Consider the following 13,395-nt stretch of genomic DNA (forward strand, 5'->3'; position numbering starts at 1 on the left):
AAGAACGACAGCAATGTTATAAGGAATGGGAAGGAGGAATTGGGAATACTCTGTTATAAGGTACTTATACCACCCATGAAGTAGCAGTGTTACTGAAAGTGGACTTAGATTCATTGTAAATACATATTGCAAACTCTAGGACCAACACTAAAAATGTTTTTAAAAGAAGTTTAATTGATACACTAAGAGATATAATAGAATCATATAAAATGCTCAAACCCAGAGAACACAGAAAAAGGGGAAGATAAAAAAGAAACAAAGAACAAATTATCAAGTAGGAAACAGTTAGACACATGGTAAATATTAATCCACCTATATCAATAATCACTGTAATGACCTAAATACACCAAATAAAAGATAGAGACTGTTAAAGTGGATTAAAAAAAAAGACCCTACTACATGTTGTCTAAAAGAAACACACTTTAAATATAAAGATATATATGGGTTAAAAGGGGTAAAGATAAACCATGTTAACATTAATCAAAAGAAAGCTGGAGTAGTTATATTAATCTCAGACAAGGCAGACTTCAGAAAAAGGCAAAGTGTCAAGAATAAAGAGGGTCACTGCATAATAATGAAGAGGTCAATTCTCCAAGAAAACAACAATCCTTAATGTGTATGCACATAACGACAGCACATCAAAATATATGAGGCAACAGCTGACAGAACTGCAAGAAGAAATAGACAAATCCCTCTTTATAGTTAGATTTCGACACACCTCTAATAGGCAGAAAATCAGTAAGGACATAGTGACCTGAAATGCACTGTCAATCAACTAGATATAAGTGACATTTACAGAATATTTCATTCAGTGGCAGAATACATATTCTTCTCAAGCTCCCATGGAACATTCAGCAAGACAGACCACATTCTGGGCCATAAAACATATCTTAACAAATTTAAAAGAATAGAAATCATACAAACTATGGTCTCAGACCACAATGGAATTAAACTAGAAATTGATAGCAGAAAGATAGTTGGAAATCCCAAAATATTTGGTGATTAAACAGCACACTTCTAAATAACATATGGGTCAAAGAAGTCTCAGAGAAAAAGTATTTTGAACTAAATAAAAATGAAAATACCACTTATCAAAATCTGTGGGATGCAGTAAAAGCAGTGCTTAGAGGGAAATTTATAGTATTGAATGCATATATTAGAAAAGAAAACCTAAAATCAATAATTTAAGCTCTCACCTTAGTAAACTAACCATAGCAATTTAAGCAGAAGAAAAGAAATAATAAAAAGTAGAGCAGAAATCATTGATATCGAAAACAGGAAATCCCTAGAGAAAATTAACAAAACCAAAAGCCAATTCTTTCAAAAGATCAATAAAATTGATAAACCTCTAGCCAAGCTAATCAAGGAAAAAAGAGAACAGACACTAATCACTAATATCAGAGATGTAAGAGAGGTAACACCTATGTCCATAGCAGCATTATTGACTATAGCAAAAAAGTGGAAACAACCTAAGCATCCTCAGCTTATGAATGGATAAACAAAATGTGGTATATACATACAGTGGAATATTTTTCAGCTTTAAAAAGGAAAGAAATGTTGACATGTACTACCACATGCATGAACCTTGAGGACATTATGCTACATGAAATAAGCCAGTCACAAAAAGACAAATACCGTACCATCCCACTTATATGCAGTTCCTAGAGCAGTCAAATTCATAGAGACAGAAAGTAGAATGGTGGTGCCAGGACCTGGGGGCGGGGGAGCAGGGAATGGGGAGTTGTTGTTTAACAGGTACACAGTTTCAGTTTTCCAAGAAGAAGAGTTCTAGAGACTGGTTGTATAACAATATGAACGTACTTAACAGTACTGTACACCTAAAAATGATTAAGATGGTAAATTCACATTATGTATATTTTACCACAATTTAAAATAAAAGAACTATAAGAGGGGTCATCCTTACTGATCCCTTAAACACTGAAAGGATAATAAAGGAACATTATTAACAACTACATGCCCACAAATTTGATTACTTAAACAGACCATTCCTTGAAAGACACAAACTGTCAAAACTCACCTAAGGACAAACAGATGTGCTAATAAGCCTGTATCTATTAAAGAAACTGGGCAAAGCCTCTGAATATACACTTTTTTGAGGAAGATATATGGATGGCCAATAAGAACACGAAAATATGCTAAACATCACCAGCCATCAGGGAAATGCAAATCAAATCCAAAATAAGAGGCCACTTCAAACCCACTAGGAAGGTTATAATTAAAACACAGATAATAAGAAGTACTGATGAGGATATGGAGAAATTGGACTCCTCATACATGGAGGAATGTAAAATGAGAATGTAAAATGGTGCAGCCACTTTGGGAAGAAGAGGCTGGTGTTTCTCAAAAAGTTAAACAGAGAATTACCATATGACCCAGCAATCCCACTCCTGGGTAGAGGGCCAAAAAAATAAAAACATATGTCCACACAAAAACTTGTACACAAACATTCATAGCAGCATTATTCATAATAACCCAAAAGTGAAAAAAACCCAATGTCTACCAACTAATGAATGGATAATATGTAATATATACCCATATAATGGAAAATTATTTGGCAATAAAAAGGAACAACGTACTGATACTTGCTACAAATAGACAAATCTTAAGAATCTTATGCTTAGTGAAAGAAGTCATCCACAAAAGGCCCCATATTGTTTGACTCTATTAATATGAAGTGTCCAGAATAGGTAAATCCATAAAGGCAGAAAGTAGATGAGGAACTGCCTAGGGTTGAGAGAGGGTAGGGGGTGGTGGGTATTGGGGAGTGTCTACTAATGGGTATGGGGTTTCTTTTGGGGGTGATGAAATGTTCTAAAATTTATTGTGGGGGTCGCTGCATAACTTCGTGTACACAGTAAAAATTACTGACTTGTACACTTTAAATGGGTGACGTGTAGTATGTGAATTATATCTCAATAAAGCTGTTAAAAAAATTAATTATGGACATAAAGGAACTCTTAAAACAATCATGGTGATGGTCACCTAACTATAAATTTGCTAAAAATCACTGAATTGGATACTTTAATGGGTAAATTTTACAGTAAATCAATTATACCTCAATAAAGCTGTTTTTTAAAAAAGGAACATTAAGAAAATAAAAAGAAAAGAAAGAAGAGAAAAGGGAACAGAGAACAGGGAGGACATTTAAAAAGCAAATACTATATTAAGCAGGTATATTTAACCGCCCAAATATTAGTTATTACATTAAATGTAAAAGTACTAAATGCCGCAATTAAAAGACAAAGTGTGTTATACTGCTTACCAGAGAAACATCTTATAGAAAGGCTGAAAGTAAAAGAATGGGAAACAATACACAATGTAAACACACACTAAAAGAAGGGTGGCGTAAGTGTATTAAAATCAGCATAAGAGACTTATGGCAAAAAGCATTAACAGAGGTAAAGACACTTTATAAGGTAAAAAGGTGGACCAGGACAATGTGACAGTTCTAAATTTGAATGTACCTAATAAACAGCTTCAACATATATAAAGCAAAAATTGACAGGGCTAAAAAGAGAAAAAGACAAACCCAGAATCATAGAAGATGTTTATAACTTCTCTCAGAAACTGATATATGTAGACAAAAAATTAGTAAGGATATAGAATATTTTAACACAATTAAACAAAAAACACATCTACAGCACTACATCTAATAACTAATCTCTATACATTTTTTGCAAGTATACAGAGAACATTTATAAAATGATCAGCTGCTAGGCCATAGAGCAAATTTCAACACATTTAAAAGAACTGAAATACAGACTATGTTTTCTGACCACAGTGCAATTAACCTAAAATCTGTAACAGAAAGATAACTATAAAACTCCCATGTCTGGAAACTAAGAAATATACTTCTGGGCCAGCCCTGTGGCCTAGTGGTTAAATTTGGCGTGCTCTGCTTTGGTGGCCCAGGTTTGTGTGTTCAGACCTGAGGCATGGACCTATACCACTCATTAGCCACGCTGTAGCAGTGACCCACATATAAAGTAGAAGAAAACTGGCACGATGTCAGCTCAGGGCTAATCTTTCTCAGCAATAAAAAAAAGAAAAAGGGGGGGGTGAAGGGGAGCACTTATGTGGTGACAGGCAAGAAATACATACAACTGAAATCTCTCATCGATGTAAACTATTATGAACTCAATAAAAAAAAAACTTCTAAAAAATGCATAGGTCAAAGAAGAAATCCAAGTAGAAATTTGTAAACATTCTGAAATAAATGAGAATGAAAATACTTCTATTAAAACCTGTAGGGTGCAACTAAAGCTATGACTAGTGGCCAGATAAACCTGATACTAAAACCTGTTGAAAGGAAAATTATAGGCCATTCTCACTCATGAACAAAGAAAAAAAAATCCTAATAAAAAAAATTAGTGACAAGTCAGCCCAGTGGCACAGTGGTTAAGTTTGCCTGTTCTGTTTCAGCAGTCTGGGGTTCGCGGGTTTGGATCCTGGGCACGGACCTACACACCACTCATCAAGCCATGCTGCAGCAGTGTCCCACATACAAAATAGAGGAAGACTGGAACAGATGTTAGCTCAGCAACAATCTTCCTCAAGCAAAAAGAGGAAGATTGGCAACAGATGTTAGCTCAAGGCCAATCTTCACACACTCAAACACACACACACACACACACACACACTCACAAGTCAAATACCAAGGAATAAATCTAACAAAACTTATGCAAGACTACTACATAAAATACTATAAAACACTATCAAGAGAGATTAAGGAAGACCAACCAAAGAAAAAGAGGGAGAGAAGAAGGGGGAGAGAGAACGAATGTATTGTATTCAATAGATTGAATGCAATCCCAATTAAAATTCTGTTGTAAAAATGTACAAGCTCATTCTGAAATGTATATGGAAATGACGAAGAGCCAAGAAGAGCCAAGGAAATCTTGAAGATAACTAAGTAGGAGAAACTACTCCTACTCAATATACTAGAGCCAAGTCAACACATATAAAGTTAGAGAAAACAAGACAATGTGCTATCAGCATAAGGATAAATGGATAGACCAGTGAAACAGAACAGGCATGAAAACAGACACTACAGAGCACTGGGGGATAAAAGAGACTTTTCAATAAATTCAACTTTGTTGGGTCAACTGGATGTCTCTATGGAAAAGCTCACACCACACCCAAAAATAAATTCCAAGTGGCACATACACTTAAAGGTAAAAGGCCACACAATAAAGCTTTTAGAAGACAAACAGAATATCTTCATGACCTTAGGGTAGGTAAAGATTTCTTAGACAGAATACAAAAAGCACTAACCATAAAGGAAAATAGTGATATTGTGAGTTGTAGAACAGTGAGTTGTACTAAAATTAAGCACTTCCGTTCATCAAAAGATCTTTTTAGAGACTAAAAAGGTAAGCCACCAAATGAGAGAAAATATTTGCAAAACATCATTACAAAGGGCTCACATCCAGGAAATGGAGAGAACTTCAATAAAAAAAGAAAAAAGAAAAAACCCAACAGAAAAATGTGCAAAAGATTTAAACAGGCAATCCACAAAAGAAGATGTCCAAATGGCCAATACACTTCTGAAAAGGTGCTCAACCTCATTGGTCATCAGGGAAACACAAACTAAAACCATAATGAGACACCACTGCACACACATTAGAATGGCCAAAATTAAAATGACTAACAACATCATGGGTTAGCGAGAACATGGAACAACAGGAACTCTCATACACTGCTGGTGGGAGCGTAAATTAGTACCACCACTCAGGAAACTTGCTCAGTAATAGCTACTGATGCTGAACCTATGTATATCCTATAAACCCAGCAATTCTACTTCTAAGTATATACCCAAAAGACATTGTGTGGAAATACATCAGGAGACATGTACAAGAATGTTCATATAAGCATTATTCATAATTGTCCACAACTGGGAAGATCCCAGTCATCCAAAATAGAATGAAGTGTGGTTTGTTAATATAACAGAATACTATACAGCAATGAAAATGAATGAACTACAGCTTCACCATCATCATGGATGAATCTAAGTGTTAACTGAAGGAAGGCAGACTCAGTACATACCGTTTGATTCTATTTCTCTAAAAGCATAAAAGCTAGCACAACCAAACGCATGTTAGAAGTCAGGCTAGTAATTTTATTTGGACAAGAGGAAGAGTAGAGTGGTTGACAGGGGATACAGAGGTGACCTGGTGGCTGCTAATTAGTTGATGGTTTTGTTATTGTTCATTGAGCTATACATTTATTTTTTGTGCATTTTTATTTGTTTGTTCTATTTCAACACAAAGTTTTTTTAAAGGCCTCAAACAAAATAATCTATATGTACTGATTATGGAAGGACCTCTAAGATACATTTTTAAGTGAAAAAAGCTAGATGCACAACAGTGTGTATAGTACAATACCAGTTGTGTGAGGAAAAAAGATACACAGACACATTTGCTTTTCTAAATTCAGAATGTGTCTAGAGGGATACACAAGAAATCAATAACCATAGTTACCTCTGGGAGTAGAAGTGGAGGGTGCTAGTAAAGGTGGCAGTGGGCTTTTTGCAAGGGAGACTTACTTTTCTCTGTAACCCTTTTGCATATGTGCATTTTCTATTCAAAACACATATTACCTCTGGTGAGGAGGGACTGACGTGAAAGGGGCACTAACTGTATTGGTAATTTCTTAAGTTTGACAGTGGGTGCACAGTTATTGTGGTAATACTGTGGTATTACTGATTACAGTTTTTCTGTTTTATTTTCTTGTGAGGAAGATTGGCCCTGAGCTAACATCTGTTGCTAATCTTCCTCTTTTTTTGCTTTTTGCTTGAGGAAGATTGTCCCTGAGCTAACATCCATGCCAATCTTCCTCTATTTTGCACATGGGTCACCGCCACAGCATGGCTTAGTGAAAGGTGTGTAGGTCTGTGTCCAGGATCCAAACCCCCTAAACCCTGGGCCGCCAAAGCAGAGCACACAAACTTAACCACTATGCCACCAGGCTGGCCCCTATTACGGCTTTTTTTTTTAGGTCAAATATTTAATAATAAACTTTTTTTAAAAAAACATGTTGCTGCACAACGGCACACCGTGGAGGTTCAATAAACGTTCACTACCTTCCACACCCTATTCCCAACATATCTAAACTTGTCTCCCACCTACCTCCCATACAGGCATTTCACTTTCTCTCCCCAGTCCTTTTTTTTTTTTTTTTTTTTTTTGCTGCTGCTTCTTCTCCCCAAAGCCCCTTAGTACATAGTTGTATATTCTAGTTGTAGATCCTTCTAGTTCTGCTATGTGGGACGCCACCTCAGCACAGCTTGACAAGCAGTGCTAGGTCTGCGCCCAGGATCCAAAACTGGCAAAACCCCAGGCCGCTGAAGCGCAGTGCATGAACTGAACCACTTGGCCACAGGGCCGGCCCCTCTCCAGTCTTCTAATGGCCGCTTATGAGGACTTTCTTAGCAGTGTTCTTAGTGCCAGAAATATCTCTGCTACTCTGTTCAAATTCTACTCATTCTCGAGAACCAACTCAAGTCTCACCAATTTCATGAAGCTCTCTAAAACAATCACAGCCCAAACTTCATAGGAGAGAAAATGTCTCTTAAAAATAGGAAGACGCTAAGAGAACATTTAGTGCAAACATTTTGCAGAGAGGGTTAATGTCAGAGGATAGACATGACTTTTTTATAGTCATTATATATTTTAATGTATATCTACACAAAGTGACCATGGAATAACATCATTAAAAATTTAAGGGAAAATAACTTCCAAATTAGAATTCTATACCCAGCTAAATGAAATAGAAAAGTCTAAGAATAAAAGACATTTTCAGACATGCAAGCTTAAAAAAAATGTTACCTCCCATGTACTCTGTCTTAAGAGGCTACTAGACAAGGTACTCCCCCAAGAAAAAGGAAGACAGGATTCAGGAACAAAGGATCTAAAACACGAGAAAAAGAAGTAAAATTCTCTGAATTTGGTGAAGGGAAACCCCAAGAATTCATCTGTACAGCTGTCCTAGCAACTAACTAGTCCAAACTGGAGGAGGATGGAGAGTTCCAAGGATTTCTTTTTCAAAAAAAGAGGAAAAAGAAAAGAAAAATAATAATAAAAAAAGAGGAGTTTTAGAATTTGAGAATAAATTGTAAGGACACAAAAAGCAAAGCAAATTTTAAAAGAATGATTATTCTAGTGGAAGAAGCCAGGCTCAAAAGGCTATATACAGCATGATTCCATTCCTATGACAGTCTGTAAAAGGGCATGAGAAAGGACAGAAGACGACCAGTGGCCAGAGGACGGGGTGAGGAAGGGGTGGATTTTATGAAGGGACTTTCTATATCCTGACTGTAGTGGTGGTCACACAACTGCATGTGTCTGTCAAAACTCACAGAACTATACACTAAAAATGGTGATTTCTACTACATTTCTATTTATATTTCAATTTAAAAAATAAGGGGTATACGGTAGTTTTTAACTCTAAGAGAAAAAATTATACAAAACAAATATAATTGTATACTATATGGTTTTGCCATAAACAATTATAGCATTACCACCATCATAATGTAAATACCACCAACAGACAAAACTGTGATATAACTACATTAAGAGAATGATGGAGACAAAGTATGTGACATAGGGTGCTGTGAATTAAATCCTAATCTTTTGGAAGAGGAAGAAAACAGACAACATCTAAAATTGAAAAGTCAAGGAACAGCCTTACAAGCACATTATTTAGAAATACTGGCTCTCTTGTCTCCTGGACCCTTCCCCTGCAACAGAAACAGTTACAGTTTCCGACAGCGGTTGCCTGGGAAGGGGCGAATCTGTGGGTGAAAAGTGGGGCAGGGCTCTGCTGTTTTTTGTTACAAGGCTCACAATACTCAGATTCTCCCAATCATATTCCAAATATTCAGCTTCACAAGAAATTTCTTTTACTACCTCTACATTGTCTTACAAGGCATTTAGTCTCCTTTAAAAATAATCATTGGGATTTGTTTTCCTTGTGAACAGCTGAGTACTGTGATGAAAGAGGCCCCATCCAGTCATCTTCAAAGTTGAATTACTGGCAGGTGTTGTATAGGTTTTTCCTCTTGGAGTACTTGTGGTTTGACAGTTTATAGCAGTGATAATCTCTTACATCATGCCACCTAAGCTATCAACCTGTTTAGTGAATACGACATTTCCAGACATTTCCAGTTTTTATCGGTTGTCTTCACTGCTCTTCTTTTTAAATAATTAAAGACTGAATTCCATAAACATAAATGTATACCTTATTTGTTAGTCCTAAGATATCTAATGCCTCAAAATACTATATTAAGTGCAGGTAAATAGTTGTGTTAAAGAATAATTAATGAAGATTAAACACCTTGTTAGGTTATTCTGATAACAAACATTAACCAATGAATACTAGTTTCTACTTTAACAGGATTTGTTTTTTTCAATATAATTAAGACTGAATTTTATGATTTGTAAATTCATAAACTTCCTGTTAAAATCAATGGTATTCACATTTTTTAAGAGAATTTATCCTATCCAGGGTTTTTTCAGTATCAAATTACTCTTGACAGGCAAGGGAAGACTGTATTTGACTTAAACCCCTAGGTTTCACAAATACTCATGCTTAGAATGAGACTAAAACAAGTAATGCCTACTGAAATTTAAAAATAAATACAAAGGAAGGGTCAAATCTAAAGAAAAACTATGAAGTAACACTCAGGTAGAATTCAGATATGTCAGTAGTCATGAAGGAAGCAATGACTGGCATTTGGGAAACAAAATGAGGATGCCATAACCTAGCTTGTCCCCATATGGCCAAACCGAAGCAACATCTCTAGGGGTGGTGGGTCATGACCCGTGTGAGTTACTGTGCCCTGAGCCTAGGGTTTTCCTAGTCTATCCCTTCCCCTCAACTCCTACTGATCATGCAGGGCCTTGTGTACCCATGGTAAGGAATCAGAATTTGATTCTAACTGCAGTGGGATGCCACTGAAGAGTTTTAAACAAGAGATTATGAGACCTGATTTGCTTTAAGGATCAAATGTGCTGATAAATGTGAACAGGCTCTGTAAACACCAGCGTCATACCAGTATATTTTATGATCTTGACACAGGGCAAACTGAAACGGAGAGATGAAAATACAGCACACTAAAATCCAAGTAGGACGGGCCCATTCTAAATCATGTGGCCCAGGGGCCGGCCCCGTGGCCAAGTGGTTGAGTTCACGCACTTCGCTTCGGCAGCCCAGGGTTCAGATCCTGGGCGCAGACATGGCACCGCTCATTAGGCCATGTTGAGGCAGCGTCCCACATGCCATAGCTAGAAGGACCCGCAACTAGAATGTGCAGCTATGTACTGGGGGGATCTGGGGAGAAAAAAAGTAGGGGGAAAAAAAAGAGGATTGGTAACAGTTGTTAGCTCAGGTACGAATCTTTAAAAAAAATTAAAAATAAATAAATCATGTGGCCCGGAGTCTTCTCCCAGGCTTCTCTTAAGTCCCATTTAGAGAAATGGGGAAGACTTCAGGAAGATGAGGTTTGGTGGAAGATGAATCAAGAATTTTATTTGACATATTAAGTTTGAGATGCTCATTAGACATCTAAGCTGAGAAGCTTTTGGATATACCCATCTGGAGCTAAAGGGAGAAATCAGGATGGAAGCATAGATTTAGGACCCATGAGAATATAGAGTGGTTACTAAAAACAATACTAACCTTTATAGCATCTTACTATGTTTTAGACACCATTTTAAGTGCTTTATGTGTATACTCACTTGGCCCTTACCACAATCTTAGCAAGTTAGCTCCCATGACTATCCCTATTTTACAAATGAAGAAACTAAGGCATAAAGAGATTAACTTGCCCAAAGGCACAAAGAAAGTGCACCAGAGGTGGGATTCAAACCTAGGTGATCTGACTCCAGAACTCTTTAAAGCCAAAGGTCCGTGTGGGAGTGGAGAGAGGACTGAGGAGGCGGCGAACTGATCCCTCACATACAGTATTTCAATTCAAACAACTTCCTGAGTCCTGAGTATCAAGTGCCCGGCACAGTTTCAGACTCTGTAGACACAAAGAAAAATAAGACAAAGTCCTTCAAGAAGTCCAGCCTAATAACTATGAGCTTATAGCAACTATTTACTGAACATCTACTATGTGCCAAACTTTAATCAAGCTTTTTAGACATTATTACTTCACTTAATCTTCCTAAGGGCCCTATGAGGTAGATATTATTATTTCCATTTTAGAAATGAGGAAACTGAGGTTCAAAAAGGTTAAATAATGTAACCTAGGTCACTCAGCTAGTGACAGAATGATGGTTCAATCCAGGTCCATCTTACTTCAAAATCTGGTCTTTTCCAAGGAAATCTTATTACATGCTACAACACAGATGAAACTTGAGGATGATACACTAAGTGAAATAAGCCAGTCACAAAAAGACAAATACTGTATCATTCCACTTATAGGAGGTATCAAAGTAGTCAAATTCACAGAAACAGAAAGTAGAACAGTGGTTACCATGGGCTGGGGGAAGGGGTCAAAAGGGGAGGTGTTGTTTAACAGATACAAAGTTTTAGATTTGCAAGATGAGAAAGTTCTGGAGATCTGTTTCACAACAATGTGAATATACTTAACACTACTGAATTGTACACTCAAAAATGGTTAAGATGGTAAATTTCGGGTTATATGTTTACTACAACTTAAAAAAAAATTTTTTAATCTGGTTTTTCCCAGTATACCACATGCCATAATGGATATGCTTACTGTGCTATGGAAATACCTGTAAGGAAATAATTTATTCTGTAACATGGGGAAGGTCGGGGAGGCAGTGGTGGCAAGGAAGAGATCAAGGAAAGTTACCAAGAAAGGACATAGTTGAAAGATGAAGGTCTCCACTTTATCCTCACTATAGTTCTGGGATGGAATCTCCATCTCAACCTCTGAAATAGCTCCCACGCCTGTATACAACTATTGATTACCACAAGAACCAGCCTAAACCAGGCTCAGGAATATTCCAGCACTCTTCTATTGGGTGAGCTTGTCCAGTCTCCTCTCATTCCAAGTCATCCAGCACTGGAAACAAATTAAGAGTCCTAAACTGCCTCAGTCATTATGCTAAAGAACTTGTGGCTTCCTAGTGCCCTCAGAACATAGAGGATTATCAAGACGGGTGTTTAGGCAGATTACCTACCCTTTCTGAGCCTGTTTCCTCATTTCTGTTAAGAGATGAATCCTGACACTTAATTCAAAAGATTGAGCATTAAATAAAGACATGGTATACTTTGCATAATGCTTGACCCAAAGTATATCCTCAGTAAAAGTGAGTTACTTCCCTTTCAGCCTGTCCCTACGCACTCAACTCAGTATGGTATTTTGGCTTAAAGAAGGATAGCGCAAGTATTTCCAGGATCTCAAGGCAGATAGAGAAGAATGCAAGCGGGAAAGGGTTACTCATCTATGGTTATCTGATGTCCAGGGAAACACTGCTCACCCAGAACTGCTTTTTCATCTGTAATCCTCCACAACACAGACCACTTGGTCTTTATCTTTTATTCTGTCCTTTCAATCATATGAGAAATAGTGAAGTGGTTCAAAATTAAGTTTACATATATATAATGTTATACTACAAAAAATCTCACTCCCATTCTTTCCCCCATCTACTCAATTCCCACCCTACTCCGAATAACCACTTCATTAATTTCTTGGGTCTCCTTCTAAAGCTACTTTATGCAAAAGCTGCCTTTAAATTAAGCTAATGTTTTACAGGTGTTTTTGCAACATAAGTTCTGGGAACATGGAGGCAAAGGGGGAGGAGCAAGGAGCCTAGGTCTTATTCATCCTGCTTTACCCTAAAGCAGTGTCCTTCATTCAGTCAAAAAAATACTAATCACATATTGGGTGCCTGTTATAAGCCAAATACTAAGTATAGCATTTATACCAACTGATTACCCTTCAACCTTTACTACGCACCAGAAATGCATTTAACACTTTACACAATTGTCTCCTCTAATCCTCACAACACCTTAAGAGGTAGGTTACTAATTATCATCGCCGTTTTACACATGAGGAAACTGAGGCACAGCAGGGTAACTTGCCTAAGCAAAAAGAGAGCAGGGCTTTGAACCCAGACCTGACTCCAGAGTCCTCGCTCTTAACTATGACGCTCTACATTGGCAAAACAGACAGTCCTTGCACCCGTTGGAGCCCAGCCTAAAGTGGAATACAAGCGAAAAAAAGAGCAGACAACAAAGAAATATGTAATTACAGGCTAAGAAAGTAATGTAAAGGAAACGAATTCAGGGCTGTGACTGAATAACAATGGGGACCTACTTTAGAGTGGAGGGGATGTCAAGGAAAGGCCTAAGAGAATGACATTTATGATAGGCTGGGGAACCTTTCGGGGACTGCGATGT

At 37.2% G+C, this 13,395-nt stretch overlaps 1 protein-coding gene across 4 annotated transcripts in view; it reads right to left on the minus strand.

The window, feature by feature from the left end:
- Positions 1-13,395, minus strand: part of TRPC4AP (transient receptor potential cation channel subfamily C member 4 associated protein) — a 70,174-nt gene that overhangs the window by 55,716 nt on the left and 1,063 nt on the right. For 2 of the 4 annotated variants that reach the window (XM_070588170.1, XM_070588169.1), the window contains exons 1-2: positions 13,078-13,192; positions 10,889-11,044 (exon numbers count right to left, since the gene is read on the minus strand). The exons of the other annotated variants lie outside the window; for them this stretch is intronic. The gene's annotated coding sequence lies outside the window, so the exon portion shown is untranslated. Of the gene's footprint in view, positions 1-10,888; positions 11,045-13,077; positions 13,193-13,395 lie in introns of those variants that run through there. 4 annotated transcript variants of the gene reach the window in all.

Source organism: Equus przewalskii, chromosome 21, assembly GCF_037783145.1.
Source record: "Equus przewalskii isolate Varuska chromosome 21, EquPr2, whole genome shotgun sequence".
Classification (NCBI taxonomy): domain Eukaryota; kingdom Metazoa; phylum Chordata; class Mammalia; order Perissodactyla; family Equidae; genus Equus; species Equus przewalskii.